The sequence below is a fragment of the Macrobrachium rosenbergii genome, chromosome 53, assembly GCF_040412425.1.
Source record: "Macrobrachium rosenbergii isolate ZJJX-2024 chromosome 53, ASM4041242v1, whole genome shotgun sequence".
Classification (NCBI taxonomy): Eukaryota; Metazoa; Arthropoda; class Malacostraca; order Decapoda; family Palaemonidae; genus Macrobrachium; species Macrobrachium rosenbergii.
In genome coordinates, this window is record NC_089793.1 from 25592824 (window position 1) to 25614934 (window position 22111).

The 22111-nt window shown below is 38.4% G+C and overlaps 1 long non-coding RNA gene across 5 annotated transcripts in view; it reads left to right on the top strand.

Annotated features, from left to right (window-relative positions):
• LOC136834366 (uncharacterized) overlaps positions 1–22111 on the top strand; it is a 459431-nt gene that overhangs the window by 83737 nt on the left and 353583 nt on the right. For 2 of the 5 annotated variants that reach the window (XR_010851768.1, XR_010851764.1), the window contains exons 1-2: positions 13831–13893; positions 14396–14777. The exons of 1 other annotated variant lie outside the window; for it this stretch is intronic. This is a non-coding gene — a long non-coding RNA (uncharacterized lncRNA). Of the gene's footprint in view, positions 1–13830; positions 13894–14395; positions 14778–22111 lie in introns of those variants that run through there. 2 more of the 5 variants (XR_010851765.1, XR_010851766.1) reach the window with 2 other exon arrangements.

Consider the following 22111-nt stretch of genomic DNA (forward strand, 5'->3'; position numbering starts at 1 on the left):
TATATGTATGTATGTATGTATGTTTGTGTATATTTGTGTGTATGTATATATGCATGTATGTATAAACGACGGAGCTATGACCTCTTTCCTTCACACACACACACACACACACACACACACACTGAAGAATGTCTCGGGGAAAGAGGGAGGATTTGTCAAGCCTTCATATGATTAAGAACAATTCAAGCGGTTATCACGCTTGGGAATTAATTCAGCAATTGCGTTGCAAAGCAAACTCTTGATCTCATACATAACGTCGTCAATTTTCGCTATTAATTAATGGATTAAATGAACTGCATCTTTTATTTGCCATGAATATCTTACCTCTTAGGTAAATTGAGATGGGGATAATCATGTTATTTAATTTAATTATCTTGCTTTATTTAATTGAATTCTCCTGCTTTTGATTCCCAGACTGTTGGGGGTTTTGTAATTTAATCAACTTGATATTGTTCAGTTTTTACGGAGTAGTAAAAATACTGATATTAATGTGATAATGGTACATTAATCATTTGTTCTCCATAGAGACACCCATTTCACATTATTAATATTATTATTATTATTCCTGTCCTCTCGCTTCCTTTTATCATTATAATTACTGTAATTAGAGAGCCCTTAGAGTGGGAGATTATTGTTATTAATAATAATTAGTAATAAATCAGTAATATTATCATTATCTTGGTTTCCAAGATGCTACGTAGTCACCTTGTCTGTTGTCTGTCTGTTGGTCAAAAGATACACTAAAATGCCTTTAGTGGATTAATAGAGCAATCTAGACCCAGTATTATTTATTTATTTATTTATTTACTGGGGAGGCAGAGAGGAGTGGTGACAGCGCGTCTGAAAAAGTGATTGATGGATGTCAATGAAGTTTTATTGGGAACTTGTTCACAAGATATACCAGAATGTCTTTGGTGGATTTAGAGAGCAATCTAGATCCAGTATTATTTCTTTATTTTTAGGGAGGGCAAGGGAGGGGTGGTGACAGTGTATTTAAAAAAGTAATTGATGGGTGTCAGTGAAGTTTTATTGGGGGCTTGGTTTTGAACCAGGGAGTAAATGGTCGAATTTCAATATGAATATCCTTATGGAAGCTGATCCAGTGTATATTTTCTCGCTTTTGTGTGTGGCAAGATATTTTCAAAACGTTATTGATGGATTTCAATAGCGCTGTAGATGGACATTATTCGGACCTAGGGAGAAATGATTATACTTTGAAAATGGCTCCAGATTCTGATACAGGATTTTTTCATGACGTCTCAAACAGCATTAGTGAGTGATTTCAGTGAATTGAAATCGCTCACTAGGTCAAAGAAAAGTTTAATCAATTTTTAAATTCCGTAGGAGGATATTGCAATCAGTGCACCTCACGCTGTGCGCCGTAAGCATTACTAGAGGTTCTTTGCAGTGTCCTTTCGGCCCTTAGCTGCAGCCCCCTTTCATTCATTTTACTGTATCTCCAATCATATTCTCTTTCTTCCGTCTTGCTGTCCACCCTCTCCTAACAATTGTTTCATAGTGCAACTGCAAGGTTTTCCTCCTGTTACACCTTTCAAACCTTTTTACTCTCAATTTCCGTTTCATCGCTGAATGACCGCTTAGTGATGACCTCATAGGTCCCGACGCTGGGCCCTTGGCCTAAATTCTATATTCCAATTTATATTCCATTTCCTATCTGTTAATCAAAGAAACAACTTATGGCTTTCCTTTTCCTTATCAGTTTCATGTAATCAGGACTGTTGTTCCATCTGAGATATTTATCGTTCATTTATTGTTCCGTAATTCGCGCAGTCAACTTCAAACTCCCCAGATGAATTGTGATCGTATTGATAATTCGTTTCTTTAACTTATGATGCATCTGTAGTCTTGATGCATTTGTAGTCATTGCTGGCGATGCATTTGTAGTCATTGTTTCGCGCCGGGGGTGGAGAGAGAAGTCTCACCTGTACGTGTAACTTGTACGTGCACACCTCACCTTCCATTCTACCTGGATAGAGGAGGAAGTGTTGAATGCAAACAGTTGTGAGACTCTCTCTCTCTCTCTCTCTCTCTCTCTCTCTCTCTCTTTGTGACAAAGGCGCAGGTTACGTGTACCGCGTTAGGCAGTCATTACAAATCAGTTTCAGCTCTCCCCCTTCCCCAACAACCACCACATTCGACCCCCCCCACCCCCACTACCTCTGTCTCTCTTAGTCTTACCCTCTCCCACCCTGCCGTCCATTCCCTTTTCCGCGCCTTAGTAACTACCACAGCTGAATGCAATCGAATGTTTGGTCCATTTAGAATTCTTATATGTATATTACATACATGTATATATACACAATATACATATATTATAAATAAATATTTACATACATACATACATGCATATATATATATATATATATATATATATATATATATATATATATATATATATATATATATATATATATAATTCCATGCATGCATGCTTGTGTGATTTGTACAGTAATTAATTCAGTGCATTTATGAATTAACGTTCACGGTACTTTTTTTAATTTCTTCATTATACCTTTTTAATTTCGGACTGACAACGCCGTTGTTTGATACTGTACATGCTCTGGCGTCGGGAGGTTTGGGGGCCTACTAGCTGATGTGCCATTCAACCAGCGGCGTTAGAGGAGGACCTGAAGTGAATATGGTTGACGCCGCAACGGCAGCGTAATATGACGCTTACGCCCGGGTGACGCAGAGACGCTTTTAGCGCGGACGCCGCCGCCGTCATTATTAGATTGTTTTGGCACAGCAGATGTGACGCCGTGGCTCTTACGGCGAGGAGTGACAGAGGTCAGATTATTAATAAGCGCCGATGCCGTCGGAGTTTTATTTATTTTGTCGTGGGTGCCAAGGCAACGATTGTTTTCAAGCCCCTTCTTGGGATTACAATGGACACGACATCGTCCTTATGCAGCAGGAGGAGTATTCTCTCTCTCTCTCTCTCTCTTTCTCTCTCTCTCTCTCCGAGGGGCTTAGGGAGTAATAGGGGAATTGGTTGGTGGCAGGATATCCTAATCTCATCTCAGTTGTGTGACGCATAAAGCAGGTTTTTTCCTCCTCCTCCTCCCCCCGCACCTTCTTTCTCCCTCCCTCTCTCCCCCTCCTTCATTTTCGTGGGTGATGTCTGATTGGGAAAGTTGGTTGGGGTGGGGGTTGATACGTGGAAATGCAAGAGTTGGTTCCCAATGTCCTTTGCTCCAGTTATCTTTATTTTCTTGTAACTGGAAAAGGATCTGAGCGTAAGAGGGATACAAGTTGTGGGAAAGGTTGGATACTCTCTCCGGATACGGTATGGGATTGGGGGAATTGATGGGATGGGAGTGTATGGATGGTACTTTGTGTGATCACCATCTCTTCCGCTGAAATTGAGCCTTGGGATAGTGTAACCGCTGGGATGGAAGTTGTCGATAAATAGCCTATGTGGATAGAGTGTAGTAGATCTCTCTCTCTCTCTCTCTCTCTCTCTCTCTCTCTCTCTCTATGGATTTAACAAGCTTGGAGATAGTTTGAAGGAAGGAGAATGTTTCCCCTTATTATTTTCTTCTCTCTCTCTCTCTCTCTCTCTCTCTCTCTCTCTCTCTCTCTCTCTTCTGTGGACATAACAAGCTTGAAGATAGTTTGAAGGAAGGAGAAAGTATTTCGCCCTTATTCTCCTTCTTTAAATGGCAGTGTTGAGGGAGAGAGAGAGAGAGAGAGGAAAAAAAGTTTCGTTGCTAAGGGAAACAATTATGTCCTCTTAGCCATACGAGGAAACTTTGCGAAGGCCACCGAGGAAAATGATGTGATCTCAGTCCATCTTTGCTAGGAAGAGAACTTGTTTTGCCATCTTTCAGTTTAGTAGGACAGAGATGAATCGTACCGCCTCTGTTATCAAATGATCAGTATGAAGAAGGTACATTTTTAACCGTGTTTTTCAAGAGAGAGAGAGAGAGAGAGAGAATTTACTCTTCTATCATTCATTCATTCATTCATTCGCGGAGAAGACGAAAAATGAGATGAGATGATTTGCACGTTTCAAGAAGATATGATGGAGAGAAGTTATAAAATGGTAGTCCCATCATTCCTCTAGATGCTGATAATCCCGTAAGGGGGTAGTGTCGTCAGTGCACCTCACGCGCGGTGCACTGTAGGCATTACTTTAGGTTCTTTGGAGTGTCTTTTCGGCTCCTAGCTGCAACTCCTTTCATCCCTTTTACTGTGCCTCCATTCAAATTCTTTCATCCATCTTACTTTCCACCCTCTTCTAACAGTTGTTTCATAGTGCAGCTTCGAGGTTTTCCTCCTGTGACACCTTTCAGACCTCCTTTATTCTTAATTTTCCTTTCAGCGCTGAATGACCTCATCATAGGTCCCAGCGCTTGGTCTTCGTCCTATATTGCATATTTTACTCTTCTATTCTGGATGGTGTTAAGGGAGAATTTCAAGAAGGTGTGCCAGAGAGAAGTTACGAAATGTAAGTCCCGTCATTCATCTAGATACTGATAAGGGAGAAGAATGTTTCTTTCTCCTCCTCCGTCCTCTTCCGAGGAGCGCCGGGGTAGGAAAGATAAATGGCTTCCCTCTTTCCCGATATTTCTCAGACGTCTGCGAATTTCCGGGTCGTATAATAGCGATACAGATGCTCTTCGTCCGTCGTTAATTCCGTTGTCTGGGCGAGGCTTCAATGGCCATTGTTAGGTCTCATACGGATTCTCTTGTCCTGTTGATTACGTCAAAGTGAAAGTTGAGTTGTGTTAGGCGTCGCGATACGAGTGATGATAGTGTTAGTGATGCATAGTGTTATTGACGTCTGTATTTCGATGGCAACAGGTGTGTGTGTTTTGATTGTGGACGGCGGGGGTGTAAGAGAATTTCAACACGTTATTTTATGAGATTATTGTGAGATTATCTCGTACAATAACTTTCTTCACTTTTTTTTCTAGTCACGCAAAATGATTTGGGAGCGATCTGTCAAAACACACAGTTCCTCTGGTGACCTAAACAGTGAATTATGGACCTAGTAGTTAGCCGGCTGGGTTGGGTTGCTGTTCAGGTGGAAGGTCTTGGGGCTAGTCAGCCCCATCCCAAAAGACTACCTGAGTATAGTATATATGTATATGTATATATATATATATATATATATATATATATATATATATATATATATATATATATATATATACATATATACACACACACATATATATATATATATATATATATATATATATATATATATGTATATATATATATATATGTATATATATACCTATATGTATATGTGTGTGTGTTACAGTAAGATTTTGAAACCAGGGATTTCACAATATCCCTGAAATTTTCAGGGAATTCGTGAAATCACCAATTCACTTAGGGACATTTCATCTCCAAGGGGCTACTAGCCCCTCAGGGATCAAACGTCCCTATATAAGTGAATTGGTGATTTCACAAATTCTCTGAAATTTTCAGGGATTTAGTGAAATCCCTGGTTTCACTGTCTTGCTGTAACATTATATAATATACATGTATACTGTATATATACAGGTTGTATTTAAATGTCTAAAGTTTTTCTTTATGCTTTTCATTTGCTTGAAAGAATTAAATTTCCTAATTAAAAGACTGCCCCTCATGACAGAACCGAGATGATTGTCCTCACTCCACAAGTTAGATATCCCTCTGCCTTTTCTCCGTATTGCCCCTGGACTAGGCTCCATGAGCACATTGAGTTGTCCGTGCCATCGGCCACCACTCAAAAACTCCGGATTAGAAATTTTCAATTAATCTGAAGCATGATAAACTGCTACCTAAAACTATTATTATTATTATTATTATTATTATTATTATTATTATTATTATTATTATTATTAGAAATAAGTAAGCATTCGTATGGATCAAGGTTATAATAGGTTTCATCTGCGGAATAATAATAATAATAATAATAATAATAATAATAATAATTTTAATTATTATTATTATTATTATTATTTAAAAAAGGTAAATATTCATGTGAATTAAGCCTAAAATACATCATCTGTCAAACCAAAACTTCTTCAAATTAGAATACCAGTGTACGGAAAACAAGAATATCTGTGATAAAATAGACAAAAAAAAATAAACATCAAATAAAAAGAGAAATCAAGAAACAACTCAGTGTTAGTGGAAATTTCACTTGAGAACTGACATCTCTTCCTCCTCCTCCTCCTCCTCCTCCTCCCTCTCCTCCTCCTCCTCCTCCTCCTCCTCCTCCTCCTCCTCCTCCTCCTCCTGTAATTTTTATTTACTTCATATGACGCAGTCATGGAGGTCCCTCAGGTGCTACACACAAGGTTGTAGAGTTTTTATTCTGTCTATTCTTTAAATTTTTATTCTTTTTGTTCTTTATATTATTATTCTTTTTATTTCGTGAAAAAATAAGCGCCTTTTATGATGATGGTGGTAGAGGAAATTTTGATGGCGATGGTGGAAGGTTGATGACGCTACTAATTCTGATGATGATGATAATAATAATAATAATAATAATAATAATAATAATAATAATAATAATAATAATAATGAAAAATATTGTCTATTTCAGTGATGATTTGTGTTTTTCCCACTGGCATTTTGTGTCGAATTCAGTAGTGCTTTGCCTCATCGAATCGTTTTGCCCAGTGGCATTTTGTGTTAACTCCAGTGGTGATTTGTGTTTTTCCCAGTGGCGTTTTGTGTTAACTCCATTGGTGATTTGTGTTTTGCCCAGTGGCCTTCTGTGTTAAATTCAGTGGTGCTTTGTCTCATCGCAGTGTTTTGCCCCGTGGCCTTCTATGTGGTGCTTCGTCTCATTGCAGTGTTTTGCCCCGTGGCCTTCTGTGTTAAATTCAGTGATGCTTTGTCTCATTGTATTGTTTTGCCAAGTGGCGCTTTGAGTTAAATTCAGTGGCGCTTTCTCATTGCTACGTTTTATCCTGTGGCGTTTTGAGTTAAACTCAGTGTTGTTTTCTCATTGCAATGTTATGCCCAGTGGTGATTTGTGTTAATTGCAGTGTTTTTGTGTGTTATCCAGTAGTGTTTTGTGTTAAATTCAGTGGTGCTTCCTCTCATCGCAGTATTTATCCAGTGGTGTTTTGAGCTGAACTCAGTGGTGCTTTCCAATTGCTCTATTGCTGGTTTTTTCCAGCGGCAAATTTAAACACAGAAGGCCACTTGGCAAAATACAAATCGCAGGAAAGTGTTAACTCTAGTGGTGATTTGTGTTTTGCCCAGTGGCATTTTGTGTTAAATTCAGTGGTGCTTTGTCTCCTCGAATTGTTTACCAAATGGAATTTCATACTGAATCCATTGTTCCTTGCTTCGTCGCAGTGTTTTGCCCATTAATGATTTGCGTTTTGTCCAGTGGCATCTTGTGTTAAATCTAGTGGTGCTTTGTTTCGTCCCTTTGGAGTATCTGTTTACCAGTTGTGGGCGTCGTTCAGGCAGGTGATTTTTGTTATCAGGTGTTATCAGCAGCGCAGCGCGAGTGTCGATTTCGTCACGAGCGACTGAGGAACCAGTCACCCTGAGAGGCGTCGTTACTCTGTGTGATTAGTTCAGTTATATGCGTTCGAAATTTGTGGTATCAATGTTTGATGGATGTGTTACCATTTTGTTGAATATATATATATATATATATATATATATATATATATATATATATATATATATATATATATATATATATATATATATATATATATATATATATATATATATATATATAAATATATATATATACATATATATATATATATATATATATAAATATATATATACATATATATAATATATATACATTATGTATATATACATATATATATACACACACTATTACATAATTACTGAACAGCGTTTTGTTTGTTATAATCTAGACGACAAAGGAGGAAGAGTGCATCTCTCTCTCTCTCTCTCTCTCTCTCTCTCTCTCTCTCTCTCTCTCTCTCCTAGTAGTGAATGTTTGACTAATTAATTTGCAGTTCGCACTTCATGCGGACACCGCTTCAGAAACCGATTAGACTCCGCGAGACTTGGAGCGTGTGTAGTGGCGCCGGTTTTAAGCTTGTACCTCTTTGCATTTATATGGTTATTAGATTAAGGGCGCGGGGTGAGAACGTGCGACTGACTCTCTCTCTCTCTCTCTCTCTCTCTCTCTCTCTCTCTCTCTCTCTCGATGGGAAAGTTTGGTGCTGTTGAAATGTTTACATGAAGCGGAATGTCTGATGCAATCAAACATGCCTGGAGTCAGGCTTATGCCTTTTTGTATATGTGTATATTTATGTGTGTATATGTATATGTATTTTGTATTTTATATATATATATATATATATATATATACACACACACACACACAAACATTAAGCCACGAATGTCATTTAATATCTAGGGCTCTCTACTTCGGGAGTATCACCGAAGGTGAATTATATTTGATAGACGATTTGGTACCTGGGAGACTCGAACGGCCGACAATACTGGTCGACGACTTTTAGTGACGTCGGTAACTACTCGGCTGTCAAGAGGATATATATATATATATATATATATATATATATATATATATATATATATATATATATAAGAATTTAGGTTGAATTCTGTAATGACCAAATCGAACTGAAGTCATTTCCTTGATTAAGCCAAACTCTGTGTACAATTTCCATGTTTTACAAAAGTATGACTCATCCAATTAAGATCACACAGTAGGAATACAAAGTACAAAGTCAGCACCTTATTATCTCCGTAGGGTGGGCAGTGCCATCAGTGCACCTCACGCAGTGCATTGTAGGCATTACTTAAGTTTCTATGCAGCGTCCCGTCGGCCCGTAGCTGCAATCCCTTTCATTCGTTTACCTGTACCTCCGTTCATGTTCACTTTCTTCCATCTTACTTTCCTCAACCCTCTCCTGACAATTGTTTCAAAATGTAGATGCAGGGTTTTCCTCCTGTTACACCTTTAAACACCTTTTTACTACGTTTCCCTTTCAGCACTGAATGACCTCCCAGCGCTTGGCCTTGTCCTAAATTTTATATTCCAATTCCAGTACCTTATTATGACTTACGTGGTTATTGATTATAAGTTTAAGGATATTCTCTGTTTGCCTGCATTCAAATCTTCAGAATATCCCAGCCTTCCCTTGTGCTTCTTGTTTATATCCAAAGTCTTTGGGATTGGCAATGCAAGGATAGTCGGCGGCACCACAGCTGCAGCGGAAACTCGGCTAATGGCGACAGCTGTAGCCTGATTAATTCTATCGTAGCCTTGCACTTACTTTAAACGTTTTAACTTTTGACTTTTATTTTGTACCTAAATGTACAACTATACTCTGCATTTCGATACTTTCATACTTTATTTTTTCCTAATGGACAATCATACTCTGCATTACGGTACTTCTGTACTTTATTTTGAATTTTGACCTAAATGTCCAATCATACTCTGCATTTCGGTACTTCTGTACTTTATTTTGAATTTTGACCTAAACGTCCAATCATACTCTGCATTTCGGTACTTTTGTACTTTATTTTGAATTTTGACCTAAACGTCCAATCATACTCTGTATTTGGGTACTTGAGTGCTTTACTTTGACTTAAATGTCTAATCATACTTTGCATTTCGGTTCCTTTGTGCTTTATTTTTTCATAAGTGGACAATCATAGTCTGCATTTCGGTACCTTTGTACTTAATTTTGACCTAAATGGACAATCATACTCTCCATTTCGGTACCTTGTAGGCGTGTGTATGTATACCAATGTGACAGTTCATGTGCACTGATATATGTCTGTACAATCGCAATAAACGTGTTTGTGGAAACAGCCATATCTGATGAAACGTGTATTCTTCTAGTTCCTCGCTGGGTGAGCGGGTTTCCGTTCTCAGATACCACTCTGTTGGTCGCGAGTTCGAATCTCCGACCGGCCAGTGAAGAACAAGAGGAATTTGTTTCTGGTGATAGGAATTCATTTCTCGCTATAATGTGGTTCGGATTCCACAATAAGCTGTAGGTCCCGTTGCTAGGTAACCAGTCGGTTCTTAGCCACGTAAAAGTAAATCTAATCCTTCGGGCCAGCCCTAGGAGAGCTGTTAATCAGCTCAGTGGTCTGGTTAAACTAAGGTATACTTATTTTCTGTGTATAGCCTGTGGAATGGCCCCGTTGATTCATTAGCATCCAGAAGGCCTTTACAGGAATCTACAGCTTCTATAGAAATGTACAGCTTCCCATTTCCAATGCGTCGCTGTTGTTTGCACAAGTTTCCTATGCCAGTCTCCTTTCCAATTAAGTCTGGCAGGGATGAAGTCAGTTTCTCCTTAAAATTAAAGGAAGTCTGTCATATTCTCGATTTTTAAGTCGATGTTGTATTGGTTATAATGTATTTGTACTTCGTGAAGCATCAACATCATTACGCAAGTGCCAGGAAGCCACTTTATTATTATTATTATTATCATTATTATTTTTGCGTAAGTGCTATATTGCGATTTCAACTCTTTTTCTAAGGTATATAATTAATTATTTGGATTTTCTTATTTCATCACAAAGGCAGACAGAACGAGCAACGCAGGTGAAGAGGAAAAAAAAAAAAACAGACTATTACCCATACTCTTAAAGAAATCATTTAGGAATCGGGGAAAACGAAAGCCAAGGGAGAATACCGAATTCTGAAGAAGTACCGGAAAAGAATCACGAAAAGTGTAACTTTTCATTCAGACGGAAATGTGAACGCGAAGCCCTGTATAATCATTCATCATCCTTTCAGGATTCCGCGTAATGGAATATGACCCCATTTTATCGTCGTTACACGGAGTCTGATCGCCAAATCAATTGTTAATTATTAGAAGGAGGGGAGTTACTGCAGCAGCCAGCCAGGGCAACAAAAATGACCATCTCTCTCTCTCTCTCTCTCTCTCTCTCTCTCTCTAAAACACTCATTAACACTCGGAATATGATTAAAAGTTAAATGGCTTTCCTTAATGGCCGTAAATATTTGTAATGACTCGCGGGGGTTATTCCATATCGTCGTATAAAGATGGAAGTTTGTAAACACTGAAGTTTATAAAGATTGAAGTTAACGACGGAAGCTCCTCGGGATGTTACTGGTTTCTTAAGGTGAGGGAAATAAATAGAAATAAATAACTGCCGGGTGAATTTCATTAGCTTGAAAAACGCTGCATTTTTTTTGTGTATATTTCATCGCTCTTTCACAGTCCTGTGTCATTTTTCAACCTATTATTATTATTATTATTATTATTATTATTATTATTATTATTATTCAGAAGATGAACCATATCCATATGGAACAAGCCCACCAAAGGGGCCATTGACTTGAAATTCAGGCTTCCAAAGAATATGGTGTTCATTAGAAAGAAGTAACAGAATGTAATAGGAAATAAAGAAAGAAAAGAGTTAAGTTATGAGAAAAGAAAAAATGAATTAACAAATGAATAAATTAATAGATAAAATGTAAGTCAATTATTACAATGCAAGGAGAATCGTATTAGAGAAGTAATGCATTGTATCTTCGCTTGAACTTTTAAAGTTCCTTTTGCACGACATACTCAGGGAGGCTGTTCCAAGGTCTAGCGTTGTGAAAAAAAAGGACCTCTGGAACTGAGAAGTTCGCAGTTATTAGAAAAGAAAAAAATTAAGAAATTAATAAATAAATAGGTAAATGTTATTGATGGATTACAGTGAAGATTTGCTGGGTGAAGGGGGCAGGACCAGAGGAAGAGCCCATTAGATTTTTGGGGGTAGATTCTGATAAGGAGAAATTAATGTAAAACAAGAGGACGTTAAATGTAGGTGGGTAAATGATAGCGATCGGATTTATGCATACAGGAATTCTGAGACATGTAAAACAACTTTTTTTGTTTTAAAGACATATGGGAAAATAACATAAGATTCCCAACAGTAATAATAATAATCAGTTTAACAATGATAATAATCACTTTTATAAGTCAGATCTCTCCTTCCTGCGTTTCCCTTTACCTCCTGTTCCGCATGAATAGTGTTCATCTTTTGAATAATAATAATAATAATAATAATAATAATAATAATAATAATAATAATAATGATAATAATAATGATAATAATAAGTTTAACAAGATTATAATCAATTTAGTGAGCGATCTCTTTTTCCTGTATTTTCTTTTAATAATCAATTTAATAAGCGATCTCTTTTTTTCTGTATTTTCTTTATCTCCTGTTACTTCTTTCTAATGAACGTATTCTTTGGAAGCTTGAATTTCAAGTCAGTGGCCCATGTAGTGGGCTTGTTCTATATGGATAGGGTTTACATCTGAATAATAATTAATAATAACAAACTTCTTTGTAAAATTTACCTGCACGTTGTTGACACTTGAATAAAGACGGACTCAGTGTCAACATGCAATTGACAGATTGCCAAGAGTGTCAGGTGCTCACAATGAAATTTGAGGCAAGGAAGTGAGAAAGAAAAAAAGGTAACAGCAGATTGGTGAGTGAAAGCTTCTTTATTCAGTTATTGTAAACAATTTAGAAGCATCTCCACACGGCTCGCGTCTTGATTGGAAAAACAGGAGTTTTCTCCTGTAAAATACAGTATGGATAGTATTGCAAGCAGATATATAATATATATACACACACACACACACACATATATATATATATATATATATATATATGCAATAACACACGTATATAATATTTTATGCAATAACACACGTATATAATATATGTGTATATATGTATATATATACATCATACATATACACATACAAACAGAGGTGTACTATATTTCTTTTTATTCTGTAGAAGCATAATTGAAAATGTTAAATGGATAGTCATTTACTTAACGTCAACAATAGCAATATGTTGGAAAGTGGAAGTAATAATATCCCAGGATTGCATCAGCTGTAACAGGATTGTTTGAATACTGTTGCGGATATCATCTGGGTTTAAAGATGAAAGTGAATAATAGTACCACCAGCCCTGTTTATTTAATTTAGCACTGCGCGGCTTTTAGGGGGAAGGGGGCTAGCAAGTCCCGCGTTCACAGCAGCGTCTCAATTTATTGGAGAGAAAGAGAGGGTGAGAGAGGGAGAGATAGATAAAGCGGGAGAGAGAGAGAGAGAGAGAGACCGTATGGGATTGTGATGAATAAGTTAGGATCGATTAGCCCTGCATCCAAGAGTCATGGGGAGCAAAGCTAAATGCCCTCTGTGTATTACGCGAGAGTGTGTGTCTGTGTGTGTGTGTGGCTGAATTGAGAGTAAAGCCCTATACAAATAAGAGACTGGGAGTGTAACACATCCGCTAAGAGTCCTTTTTCCCTCTCGGATCAATATTTGTCTTTCCCCCGTAAAGTCTATCGCTTTTGACGCTCACTCCCTCTCTTTCTATTCTTTGGTGGGGAATAGTGCCACGTTATGCGCGCGTGCGGAATGGCCCTGTAAGTAACCTTGTAAAAGGAGGGAAATCTGGTTGATCATTAACATACCAAAGGAAAGAGAAAAAGAGAGATAACTTAGTTGGGTGTTGTGTGGCGCGCAGTTGGTGGTGGTGGTGCGCTCTCTCTCTCTCTCTCCTGTTGGCGTGGTGGTGGTGGTGGTGGTGGCGGTGGAGGAGTTTTGGGAGAGTAAGGTTGGGGGAGGAGTAAGTTAGGTCCGAGGGAATGGGGACGATTTTCCCCACTTGGCCGTACCTCCCTCCCTCCCTTGGGTTGTGGGTTGGGGCTTCGTGGCGGTGGGGATAGGGGGTTGTTGCAGGGGGCCGGTATTGTGGTGGGGAAGGATGGGTGGTAGAGGGGGCGGTCCTCCACCACAACCAGTCGCCAGAGCGGCGCTCACTTCAGTATCACCCCAGCGTTGATATTGTGCACAGTCTGTTCAGATCGCGTTCCCGAGGTCTTAAAAATTTCTAGTGCGTGGTGAGAGTGTTCATTAATCTTAAATGGAGATTAATCGGTGTTCTACGCGCTTTATCCATCCCTAGTGACGGATGTAGTGTTTTCCGTTTAGTCTGTGCAGCTGGAATACCGAAAAAGCTGTTTGTATATTATGATTAAGAGTGAGGGAAAATGCAACAAGGATGTGTGTGTGTGAGTGCAACTTAAACCATCTTCTACTATGTGCTGTGCTATGTGGCAGGCTTTTATGTGGTCTCTTTTTTACGAAAGTGCTTTTTGAAACGAGTGTGTTTTGTGAGTAAACTTTTCTTTGTGGACTGTTGAGCAGACAAAGGCGAGTTGAGAGAGAGATTTTCATATCCACATTGATTTTTATTACTAGACTGACCACCTACCGGTGGTATTTCTTCTTTGTGTTGTTTTATGCTAATAGAAACTAGCTTTGTTTTCTCTGTGTTATTTGATAAACTTGTGTGGATTCTTCTATATTATTAATTTTTTTTAATCACTATATAGGCCCAGAGATCAACCAGAGAAAGTTATTGCTAATCGTAAGAAAAAAATGTGAAGTTCAGTCAGAACTTGTATTTCATTAGAAACTTTTTCGCAGTAATAAACTCGATCAAATTGATTTATGAATTAGAAAAATAATTATTTATCCATAGGTTAAATTGAAGTATCTGATGTGAATGCAACTCTCGAATTGAACGGTGGAATTCGGTGGTGGGTCTTGTGGACCCTTACCTAAGCCAGTAGTGTCATCGGTGCCTCTTGTAATCTCGGGTATATAACGAAGTGATATTCAGTGATCAGTTACGCAGAGGATTTATATTACAAATTACGGTGTTGGATTTACCTTTCGTCGACAGTGGTTGGCTGGATTTATCAGTTGAAGCCGGTAAGGATTATTGTGTGCTCACAGCAGTCAGGCTTTGGGTCTTGATTCGTGTAGGACTATTTATTGTCTTATTTTCCGGTTAATATTAGTTTCCTAGTTCTAAATGACTGGGATTTTGGGGGAAATTCAAATTGAAGGTCCATGAAAGTTTAGGGCTTGGTATATCGTAAACTAAATTGTTTGACAATGGAAATTTTAATTGCAAGATTGGGGAAGTTTCAACGTTGAAAAGTTAAATGCAAACCAGTTATTAGTGTTCATTTCAATTCGACAACTTTTTAGACTAATTATGGGCTGCAGTCTTGCATAGGACTTGATCCAAGCCTCCTTGCACGGGATGTCCGATTCAAAAAATGTCGGGTTACATTTGTCTTCCTTTTCCACAGTCGCATTTATCATACCTGATAATCTAAAATAAGATTACTGTATTTCCCGGTTTTGTATGAGGACTGAACCTTAGTGGATACTTTTGTAATTGGTGAGATGTGGTCAGCATTTTCAAGAACAGTAATTGTACAGCTGTTGGCCTATAAACTTCTGGGGAGGGTGGTGGAAAATGGTTGCCGTAATTACGTAATACTTGATGGATGTCTGGTAATGTCTGGATTCACTTGCTGTTTCAGGAACAAAGGCTCTTGTTATTTAAAACTACAAAGATGCCCAAAGATTAGGATTTTTAAAATACCGTTTAAAAATGTATTTAATTAGCCTACAGCCCTACATGATGTGACTGATATTCAATTAGTCATATTTACTCTTTGAACAATTATATTAAGTGGTTTGGAATAAATACATAATTATTATAAGATTAAATAAGATTTATAGGAGAATAGACAATAATGAATTTGATTCTCTGATAATGGTTTAGTAACGAGTAAATATAAGAAATATGTGTCATCATTGTAAATGTCCTTGCTTGACGATTGTAATCAGTCATCTAAACGAAATACTTTTATGTCAAATCGATCGCGTTGCAGAAGAGAAGTTTAAGTATACCTAGTGGCCAAAACCCGATTTCTAGTAAATTTGGTATGTTTTTGACGGATACCTAAAAATTCTTATTTTTTATTGGGATTTGTTTTTGTCTAACCTCCAAAAGTAGTAAGAGTAAAGTTTATGATTTTTAAATATTTGCAACGAGGGATCTTTCGACTTCTTTTCATTAGAATTTGGCAGCTGTTTTCTGAACAGTCCTAGTTCAGAGTGCTGTGGACAGCCAAGTGATGCTCTTGATTTTAAAGTTTGTACAGGCATTGAAAGGTCGAGGTCATTTGACCTAAATTTTGGGGAGTTGAAATAAATGCCAAGATCTGGTTAGAGTTGAGTGATGTCGCTTTGTATTTGCGTGCATTTATTTGCATTACGTAGTAAAGGCGTCACTTTTTTGTGTGTGTCGAGGAATGTGACCTTAGATTACCACGAGGTTTGTAAAGATGAGAAGGAGAGATACCGGGGTTTTTCAGCATAATAGATATGCTACTGTAGTTCATAGATCTGATAATCAAAATGTCCAGATACTGCACATTCCTAAAGACAGCTAAGGCTTCACTTTTTTGTGATATGGGAAATTTCCCTTAAATTACCATTAGGTTTGTTAAAATGAGAGAGAGAGAGAGAGCCCAGTTTATTTTTTCAGTATAATAAATATGCCACAGCAGTTCATATTAGGCCTAGATATGATAATCAAAATCGCCAGATACATTCCTGAAGACGACTTACGCAGCGTATTCAAATCCCATCACATCACATGCCTCTTCTCCGGATTCCAACGGTCAGCTTGTCATTCCTGAGGTTATAACCTCATAGGCAACGAATGTAAACAGATGTGTTGCACTGTAACGGTCGCGGGTTACGCCCTGTTATTCAGATATGTGTAGTATCGGTTTCTGTTAAAGACAGGCTGTGCCGTGAGATATCTTTTATTTGTTGCACCGTCAGAGGAAACCGGTGGCGGTGTAATTGGAATGGAATGGGGTATATGTAACGAGAATGACGGTGGTCGTCGAATATAGGATTTAGGTCATAAAGGCTCGATGGTTGTGTCACGGGATCCATTTAAATCTTTTAAACAGATCCCGTTTGAATTTTGCATTATTCGAGGATTCGTGCTTGCATATGCTTTTGTGTCAACATTTAATACCACTTCCGAATAAAGCCAGAGCTGTGCATTTGGGATGTTTGTTTTTCCATCTGCCTGTTTTTGTCCTTAAGTACCCTGTTTATTGTATGATATTGCTATTCCTTATTTTTTTTTTCTCTAGGGATGGTTCCTTTTATCATATTTATGCTTGCAGTTGTCATTCATGCATACACAGCAAATTTATTAAGAAGAAGACTGGTTGTAAATTATCGTGTTTAAAGTCTGTATGTCTTTATACAGTAGGCCTATATAGGCCTATGTCTCAAAACCTTTTTTTCTAAATACGTACCTTGTACCTCCACTGTACATACGCAACAAATTGATTAAAAAGAAGCATTGTTAAAATTTCATGTTTAAAGTGGGTATCTCTTAGAAGTAGTAGGCCTAATGTGTCTTAAAAATTTATTTCTTTCTAAACTTGCACCTTGTGCTTCCACTGTTTCATGAGAAATCTCTCAGAAATTTTTCTGCGTTACATCTGAAAAGTCATTTTGGCACGGCGTGTGAAGAGCCCTCCATTGAACTGACATAAATAACGCTTGCTTTCACTTGAAGGCAGCTAACGCCAATAGGGGCTCTGTTCTGCCAGCCACCAGGCTTGCCATGCGCTCAGGGACGCACGTGTCAGTGTAAGCAAGCAGTGTTTGTGTGTGTGTGTGTGTGTGGGTCTCTCTCTCTTTCTGCACAAGCAGAATCTCTTCTTTCTCTTGCATGATTTGCACGCGCTGAAATTCTCTCTCTCTCTCTCTCTCTCTCTCTCTCTCTCTCTCTCTCTCTCTCTCTCTCTCTCTCTCTCTCTCTAGCAGAAATTCCTCATTCGATCGTGTGATTTTCACTAGCAGACAATTCTCTCTCTCTCTCTCTCTCTCTCTCTCTCTCTCTCTCTCTCTCTCTCTCTCTCTCAAGCACATGAAGAATCTCTCAACCTCCCCCTTCCCCGTCTCCTCTCGCTTTGCAGAATCTCCATGATTTACCCTCGCTTGAAATCTTTCTCTTCTCTCTTCCTCCATGTTTAGTCTCCTTATTTTTTCTTTTCTCGTGAAGAGAAATCTTAATGCAAACGCTTCAACGCTTTATGTTTTACACTTCGATCTAGTTGCGAGGTTTTTCCACCAGCTGTGCTTATATCCTCTCTTAATTCCACGATGCGGAATTCTGGGGAATGCGGAAAGTGTTGCTGTAACATAATATAAAACTAAGTTTGGTTCATTCAAATTAGACTTGTCGTTTTCTGGGTTTTTAAGTTTTTATATATCTTAGATTTCCGTGATTATTATTCTTTTATACACTTTTTTTTCTGTTATTGAGTGACGATATTTTGTTTGTAATTAACAAATAGCTGGTCCGATTGTGTGATGGGAATTACAGAAAATCATTCTCTGTCGGGATAAGTTTACAAATTATGAGGCATACACTGACCTAGGCGTAATCATATTCGTAGTAACTTTGGGTTGAACGGTGCTGTGTATAACCTTAGAAATCTGGTTGATTATTCGCTCTCTACTTAAGTGTGGCTGTAATACGCTGTGAAAATTTTCAGCATCGTTTATTATTTCGTGTAGGGTAGAGAATCTCTCTCTCTCTCTCTCTCTCTCTCTTGCTGCTTGCTTTTAAGGGTGCTGCTCGGGGAAATCAACAATCTTTTTCAATATCGTTTATTTCCCATTGCCATGATTGCTCTCTCTCTCTCTCTCTCTCTCTCTCTCTCTCTCTCTCTCTCTCTCTCTCTCTCTCTCTCCTTGCTCAGAGAACCTACAATCCGCTAGTTGTTTGTTATGCCATGACTGATTTGTCATTACTTTTACATGCAGTATCCAGATGAGATATAGGCTAGTATATTACGACCCTTGTCATGTTTTGCCGACGGTAAAATTGCTTTTTGTGTGGTCTTTGATTACTATGCAGTATGATAATACACGGATTCTTTCGGTTTCAACAGTTATAATGAGGTCTCTTGTTCCGTCAGTATGGTGTGGTTTCTTTGCGGTCAGGGTTTATGCGCCCACACGCAGTCTTGTTTAACTAATGTGAAGTTAATTCAGCAGGCTTAACATCTTGCAGTATTAATCTTTTTCGATGTTACTAGTATAATTAGTCATAAAGTGAAAGGAAGTTCTTAAACTTGATTCAGTTCATGCTTGCATTCTGAAAACCCCTTTGGCATAAGGTATTTTTTCGGTGATGGAAGTCAGGCACTTTTAGAACCTCGTTGCTTGGAGAGAGAGAGAGAGAGAGAGAGAGAGAGAGCCAGGCGATACCGCTATTGATTTGGGCTTACGTGCTCCCCAGCACGTGGCAAAGGGTTAAAGGAAGTGGGGATACCACGTGCTCACGTAACGGATGGAGGGTGAATTTCTCTCACTCTTTCTTACATACGCAGCCATTTGGGTGACTCATTGCACAGGCCCCCCCTAATATCACTTTCGGATGCAAAGCAAAAGCGAGAGAGAGAGAAAGAGAGAGAGAGAGAGAGAGAGAGATAAGGAGGAACGACAAGGCTAATGCTAGGACTGCGACGACATATCCAGGGGAGTTGGGGCCACATACCCTTCCTCACCATCAGGTCCTCCTCCTCCTCCTCCACCCTCTCTCTCTCTCTCTCTCTCTCTCTTTCCCTCCCCCGAGCCACCTCTCACCATCACTCCTTGTCTGTGTTGAAAGTGGGATTAGACGTAGGAGGTAAAAGGGTGGGACTGTAAACTGGCTAATCATTTTGTTTCATCTATGGAAGTGAAGGAAAGGAGCTTTCGTGGTATTATAGCTGATGATGATGATGATTATGATGCTCGCCTTTGAGGTTTTAGCTCTTCTGAATGGTTATTATAATGATTCTGGTTTTAATGTTTAGGCGTATTTACGAAGCTCGTTTGGAGAGAGAATTTTGGTTATGGTTAGGCGTATTTACGAAGCTCGTTTCCAGAGACAATTCATGAGTATCAGTATCTCTTCATCCTCCTAATGGATTCCTCTCATTTTAAGTAAAGCTAGCCATATTTAATGGCGTTGATACTTTTGCGTATGGGAGCGATAGGTATTGCCTAATGTGATAATAGTGTCGAATTTGTGATTATTAGTATTTCTTCTTGCTCTTAATGGATTCCTCTCTTGTTTACAGTAAGCCAGCCATGTTTAAAGGTGTTAGATGCTTCTGCGTATGGGTATGGAAGAAATAGTTATTGCATACTGTGATGCTAATGTCGATTTTCAAGCATGTTAGACTTTTTTTTTAAAACGTAATTTGCTGATACGTTTAGGCATGTTAAACATAATGGTGACCTATCGAAATGTCCTCTACCTTGAAAATGATCCATCCAGATTAGCCTTCAAGAGGAAGAAAAAAGTTATTAAGAAAAAGGCTACAGAAAGAATAATAGAGGTATCCGGTGGGGGGCTGGAAGTCGACATAGGAGAGAGATAAGGCACGGGGCGTAGAGGAGAGATTCTGCATAGTAATCGAGAATAATTATATATTCCAGAGGTATATATAATAACGATGTGATGCTCTCACCCGTGGCTAGAGGTAGCATTGGGTAATGGGATTGGTGTATACTGTCTGTCTGTGTGCATGTTTGTAGACCTTCATTATATATATATATATATATATATATATATATATATATATATATATATATATATATATATATATAGGCTATATATTGTGTAGTTCCTCCTTTGGCGAGTCGGTAGAGTTGTTGGCTAGCACTCGCTAGGCCCGAGTTCGATTGTCCGACCGGCTGAAGAAGAATTACAGGAATTTATTTCTGGTGGTAGAAATTAATTTCTCGCTATAATGTGGTTCGGATTCCACAATAAGCTGTAGGTCCCGTTGCTAGGTAACCAAATAAGTCTAATCCTTCGGGCCAGCCCTAAGAGAGCTGTTAATCAGCTCAGTGGTCTGGTAGAACTAAGGTAGGCTATATTTAACTTATATGTTGTGTGTGTATATTAAACCACAAATTTCCCCTAAAATGGAATTCACTTTACCATAGGAGGAATAACTTACACCCAAGGGGAATTAGTCTGTGCATGTCAAGTAGCCTACTTCTATCCTGGCCTCGGTACGCTTTTTGAGTGTGATATAGAGATGACATTGATTAAACCATTCAGCCATGGAGAGAGAGATGGCTAAATTGATAAATCACTGTCATCCCTGTATCAAACCCAAAAAGTCACGGTGAACCTCGTTTACGAAAAACAACATTGCCGCATCGCGGAACACTCCTGACTTCATTCCTATGGTTCCTTTTTTTTTTTTTTTTTTTTTTTTTTTTTTTTTTTTCTTTGACCCATTTTAGGGATATGTGTATTATAATTTTATTTCATTGGATAATATAACGTTTCCTGCTGATGATCAGCAGAACTTATTTTAGCTCGGTAAACCAACCATTGCTAAATTAATGAAGATTAACCAACTTTTCGAAACCATTGCCAACCAGTCAGCTTCAAGGAATGGTCGTGACGTAAGCAGTGGGCGTGGCTTAGGTGCAAAGAGCCTCAAAATGATTATTTAGCCTTCGCAGTAATTCAGCAGTTAAGAAATGAGAATGTGGTACAATCAGAATTTTTTAATATTTTCTTTGTACGGAGCCCCTTTTATTGGTAGAAATGGATTATTGACGATACAAACATTTAGACCTATCACAATTTTGAGACAATGCACACGTGACCTGTTATGGTCTCAAATATTAAGCCACGAACAACCCGTTAGTATCTAATTCACTTTATCTTTGGAATAATTTACACCCAAGTGAAATCATACCTGACTTTTGTATCCATCCTGACCAGGAACTTGAACCTATGACTTTCTGGGTTTTATACAGGGATAACAGTGGTTTATCAATTTAGCCTTCTCTCTCTCGATGGCTGAATGGTTTAATCAATGTTATCTCTATATCACACTCAAAAAGCATAGGCCTATGTTCGGATCCTGGCCGGACATTCCCCGTGTAGCCTAACCTCCGTGGTCACTGACCATGGAGGTGACACCGGGAATGTCTGCGTTCGAATCGGTGCACTTGAATCACAGGACAATGATAATTACCGTCTGATACTGTCAAGCGTGTTCACCATTTTAAATTTAGGCTAACGACCAAGATTGTCTCAGAGCTATGCAGGTATTTCGTATTGATTTTAGGAAATTTTACTACATTTTAATAGTCGTAAAATCGATTTCATTGCAATCGTTTACACATTC